Source organism: Macaca nemestrina, chromosome 5, assembly GCF_043159975.1.
Source record: "Macaca nemestrina isolate mMacNem1 chromosome 5, mMacNem.hap1, whole genome shotgun sequence".
Lineage (NCBI taxonomy): Eukaryota > Metazoa > Chordata > Mammalia > Primates > Cercopithecidae > Macaca > Macaca nemestrina.
The window spans coordinates 153,920,874-153,926,873 of record NC_092129.1 but is presented as its reverse complement, the minus strand read 5'-3'; positions in this window follow the sequence as shown (position 1 = coordinate 153,926,873).

Genomic DNA, 6,000 nt, shown 5'->3' with positions numbered 1-6,000 from the left:
CTCATATCCACCATGACCCCTGATATCGTTTGAATCTATGTCCCCACCCAAATCCCATGTCCACTTGTAATCCCTAATGGAGGTGGCACCCGGTGGGAGGTGATTGGCTCATGGGGATGGATCCTCCATGAATGGCTTAGAACCATCTCTTTGGTGCTGTTCTTGTGATAGTTCTCACAAGATCTGGTGTTTGAAAGTGTGTGGCACCTCCCTGTTCTCTCTCCCTCCTGCTCCAGGCAAGTCAGTCATGCCTGCTTCCCCTTAGCCTTTCAGCATGATTGAAAGTTTTCTGAGGCCCTCTCAAAAGTTGAGCAGATGCCAGAATCATACTCCTGTATAGCCTGCAGAACCATGAGCCAATTTAAACCTCTTTATAAATTACCAGCTCTGTGGTATTTCTTTTTTTAATTATTATTATACTTTAAGTGTGCACAGTGTGTAGGTTCCTTACATATATAAACATGTTCCATGTTGGTGTGCTGTACCCATTAACTCATCATTTACATTAGGTATATCTCCTCATGCTATCCCTCCCTGCTCCCCCAACCCCATGACAGGCCCCACTGTGTGACATGCCCCTTCCTGTGTCCAAGTGATCTCATTGTTCAGTTCCCACCTGTGAGTGAGAACATTGGGTGTTTGGTTTTCTGTCCTTGCGATAGTTTGCTCAGAATGATGGTTTCTAGCTTCATCCATGTCCCTACAAAGGACAGTAACTCATACATTTTTATGGCTGCATAGTATTGCATGGTGTATATGTGCCACATTTTCTTAATCTAGTCTATCATTGATGGGCATTTGGGTTGGTTCCAAGTCTTTGCTATTGTGAATAGTGCCGCAATAGACATACATGTGCATGTGTCTTTATAGCAGCATGATTCATAATCCTTTGGGTATACACCCAGTAATGAGATGGCTGGGTGTAATGGTATTCCTAGTTCTAGATCCTTGAGGAATTGCCACACTGCTTTCCACAATGGTTGAACTGGTTTACACTCCCCCCAACAGTGTGAAAGTGTTCCTATTTCTCCACATCCTCTCCAGCCCCTGTTTTTTCCTAACTTTTTTCTCTGATGGCCAGTGATGATGAGCATTTTTTCATATATCTGTTGGCTACATAAATGTCTTGTTTTGAGAAGTGTCTGTTAATATCCTTTGCCCACTTTTTGATGGGGTTGTTTGATTTTTCCTTGTAAATTTGTTTAAGTTCTTTGTAGATTCTGGATATTAGCCCTTTGTCCGATGGGTAGATTGTAAGCATTTTCTCCCATTCTGTAGGTTGCCTGTTCACTCTGATGGTAGTTTCTTTTGCTGGGCAGAAGCTCTTTAGTTTAATTAGATCCCATTTGTCAATTTGGGCTTTTGTTGCCATTGCTTTTGGTGGTTTAGTCATGAAGGCCTTGCCCATGCCTATGTCCTGAATGGTATTGCCTAGATTTTCTTCTAGGGTTTTTAGGGTTTTTATGGTTTTAGGTCTAACATTTAAGTCTCTAATCCATCTTGAATTAATTTTTGTATAAGGTGTAAGGAAGGGATCCAGTTTCAGCATTCTACATATGGCTAGCCAGTTTTCCCAGCACCATTTATTCAACAGGGAATCATTTCCCCGTTTCTTGTTTTTGTCAGGTTTGTCAGAGATCAGATGGCTGTAGATGTGTGGTATTATTTCTGAGGGCTCTGTTCTGTTCCATTGGTCTATATCTCTATTTTGGTACCAGTACCATGCTGTTTTGGTTACTGTCGCCTTGTAGAATAGTTTGAAGTCAGGTGGCATGATGCCTCCAGCTTTGTTGTTTTGGTTTAGGATTGTGTTGACAATGCCAGCTCTTTTTTGGTTGCATATGAACGTTAAAGTAGCTTTTTCCAATTCTGTGAAGAAAGTCATTGGTAGCTTGATGGGGATGGCATAGAATCTACAAATTACCTTGGGCAATATGGCCATTTTCACGATACTGGTTCTTCCTATCCATGAGCATGGAATGTTATTCCATTTGTTTGTGTCCTCTTTTATTTCATTAAGCAGTGGTTTGTAGTTCTCCTTGAAGAGGTCCTTCACATCCCTTGTAAGTTGGATTCCTAGGTATTATATTCCCTTTGAAGCAATTGTCAATGGGAGTTCACTCATGAGTTGGCTGTTTGTTATTGGTGTATAGGAATGCTTGTGATTTTTGTACATTGATTATGTATCCTCAGACTTTGCTGAAGTTGCTTATCAGCTTAAGGAGATTTTGGGCTGAGACGATGGGGTTTCTAATTATACAATCATGTCATCTGCAAACAGGGACAATTTGACTTCTTCTTTTCCTAATTGAATACCCTTTATTTCTTTCTCCTGCCTGATTGCTCTGGCCAGAACTTCCAACACTGTGTTGAATAGGAGTGGTGAGAGAGGGCATCCCTGTCTTGTGCCAGTTTTCAAAGGGAATGCTTCCCGGTTTTGCCCATTCAGTATGATATTGGCTGTGGGTTTGTTATAAAGAGCTCTTATTGTTTTGAGATACATCCCATCAATACCTAGTTTTTGAGAGTTTTTAGCATGAAGGCTGTTGAATTTTGTCGAAGGTCATTTCTGCATCTATTAAGATAATCATGTGGTTTCTGTATTTCGTTGTGTTTATATGATGGATTACATTTATAGATTTGCATATGTTGAACCAGCCTTGCATCCCAGGGATGAAGCCCACTTGATCGTGGTGGATAATCTTTTTGATGTGCTGCTGGATTCAGTGTGCCAGTATTTTATTGAGGATTTTTGCCTTGATGTTCATCAGGGATATTGGTGTAAAATTCTCTTTTTTTGTTGTGTCTCTGCCAGGCTTTGGTGTCAGGGTGATGTTGACCTCATTAAATGGGTTAGGGAGGATTCCTTCTTTTTCTGTTGATGGGAGTAGTTACAGGAGAAATGGTACCAGTTCCTCTTTGTACCTCTGGTAGAATTCGACTGTGAATCCATCTGGTCTGGGACTTTTTTGGTTGGTAGGCTATTAATTATTGCCTCAATTTCAGAGCTTGTTATTGATCTATTCAGGGATTCAACTTCTTCCTGGTTTAGTCTTGGGAGGGTGTATGTGTCCAGGGATTTATCCATTTCTTCTAGATTTTCTACTTTATTTGCATAGAGGTGTTTGTAGTATTCTATGATGGTAGTTTGTATTTCTGTGGGATCAGTGGTGATATCCCCTTTATCATTTTTTATTGCATCTATTTGAATCTTCTCTCTTTTCTTCTTTATTAGTCTTGCTAGCGGTCTATCAATTTTGTTGATCTTTTCAAAACACCAACTCCTGGGATCATTGATTTTTTTGAAGGGATTTTTGTGTCTCTATCTCCTTCAGTTCTGCTCTGATCTTAGTTATTTCTTGCCTTCTGCTAGCTTTTGAATGTGTTTGCTCTTGCTTCTCTAGTTCTTTTAATTGTGATGTTAAGGTGTCGATTTTAGATCTTTCCTGCTTTCTCTTGTGGGCACTTGGTGCTATAAATTTCCCTCTACACACTGCTTTATATGTGTTCCAGAGATTCTGGTGTGTTGTGTCTTTGTTCTCATTGGTTTCAAAGAACATCTTTATTTCTGCCCTCATTTCGTTATGTACCCAGTAGTCATTCAGGAGCAGGTTGTTCAGTTTCCATGTAGTTGTCTGTTTTGAGTGAGTTTCTTAATCCTAAGTTCTAGTTTGACTGCACTGTGGCCTGAGAGACAGTTTGCTATAATTTCTGTTCTTTTGCATTTGCTGAGGAGTGCTTTACTTCCAACTATGTGGACAATTTTGGAATAAGTGTGATGTCGTGCTGAGAAGAATGTATATTCTGTTGATTTGGGGTGGAGAGCTCTGTAAATGTCTATTAGGTCCGATTGGTGCAGAGTTGAGTTCATTTCCTGGATATCCTTGTTAACTTTCTGTCTCTTTGATCTGTCTGATATTGACAGTGGGGTGTTAAAGCCTCCCATTATTATTGTGTGGGAGTCTAAGTCTCTGTAGGTCTCTAAGAGTTTGCTTTATGAATCTGGGTGCTCCTGTATTGGGTGCATATATATTTAGGATAGTTAGCTCTTCTTGTTGAATTGATCCCTTTACCATTATGTAATGGCCTTCTTTGTCTCTTTTGATCTTTGTTGGTTTAAAGTCTATTTCATCAGAGACTAGGATGGCACCCCCTGCTTTTTTTTGTTTTCTATTTGCTTGGTAGATCTTCCTCCATCCCTTTATTTTGAGCCTGTGTGTATCTCTGCATGTGAGATTGGTCTCCTGAAAATAGCACACTGATGGGTGTTGACTATCAAATTTGCCAGTCTGTGTCTTTTAATTGGAGCATTTAGCCCATTTACATTAAACGTTAATATTTTTAAGTGTGAATTTGATCCTGTTATTATGATGTTAGCTGGTTATTTTGCTCATTAGTTGATGCAGTTTCTTCCTAGCATCAATGGTCTTTACAATTTGGCATGTTTTTGCAGTAGCTGGTACCGGTTGTTCCTTTCCATGTTTAGTGCTTCCTTCTGGAGCTCTTGTAAGGCAGGTCTGGTGGTGATAAAATCTCTCGGCATTTGCTTGTTGGTAAAGGATTTTATTTAACCTTCACTTATGAAGCTTAGTTTGGGTGGATATGGAATTATGAGTTGAAAAATCTTTTCTTTTAGAATGTTGAATATTGGCCCCCACTCTCTTCTGGCTTGTAGAGTTTCTGCCAAGAGATCTGCTGTTAGTCTGATGGGCTTCCCTTTGTGGTAACCCGACCTTTCTCTCTGGCTGCCCTTAACATTTTTTCCTTCATTTCAGCTTTGGTGAATCTGACAATTATGTGTCTTAGAGTTGCTCTTCTCATGGAGTATCTTTGTGGTGTTTTCTGTATTTCCTGAATTTGATTGTTGGCCTGCCTCGCTAGGTTGGAGAATTTCTCCTGGATGAGTGAGGCTCTGTTGGCATGGGACCTTCTGAACCAGGTGCAGGATATAATCTGGTGTGCCATTTGCTAAGACCATTGGAAAAGCACAGAATTAGGGTGGGAGTGTCCTGATGTTCCAGATACCGTCTGTCATGGCTTCCCTTGGCTAGGAAAGGGAATTCCCTGACCCCCTGCACTTCCTAAGTGAGGCGATGCCCCGCCCTGCACCATGGGCTGCACCCGCTGTCCAACAAGCACCACTGAGATGAACCCAGTACCTCAGTTGGAAACGCAGAAATCACCTGTCTTCTGCGTCACTCACGCTGGGAGCTGTTGACTGGCGCTGTTCCTATTCGACCATCTTGGAACCTCCCCCCTCAGGTATTTCTTTATAACAGTGTGAAAATCAACTAATTCAGAAAATTGGCACCAGAAGTTGGGTATTGCTATAAAGGTAGCTGAAAATGTGGAAATGATTTTGGAACTGAATAACAGGCAGAGGTTGGAAGACTTTGGAGAGTTCAGAAGACAAGAAAATGAGGGAAAATTTGGAACTTCCTAAAGATTTGTTAAGTTGTTGTGACCAAAATGCCGATAGTGATATGGACAATAGAGTCCAGGCTGATGAGGTCTCAGATGGAGACAAGGAACTTATTGGGACCTACAGGAAAGGTCACTTTTGTTATGCATTGGCAAAGGACTTGGAAGCATTGTGCCCCCTCCCTAGGGATCTGTGGAACGTTGAACCTGAGAGTGATGATTAAGGGTATCTGATGGAAGAAATTTCTAAGTAGCATAACATTCAAGATTTGGCCTGGCTGCTTGTAATAGCCTTTGCACATACGTGAGAGCAAAGAAACGAACCAAAACTGGAACTGATATTTAAAGGGGAAATTTAATAGCCAGGACAATTCCTAGTGCAGCTGCAGGAGCAGGACCCCTGCCAGGACTACTAAATTGTAGAGCCACTGGCAATGTGCAACCTCAGCCTGGAAAACCATAGGCATTCAATTTTCACCCATGAGAGCAGCTATATGGGTTATGTTCAGCAAAACCATAAATGTGGGGCTACAAAAGGCGTTATGAGCCCAGAACTTGAACCAGTCAATGTGCTCAGGA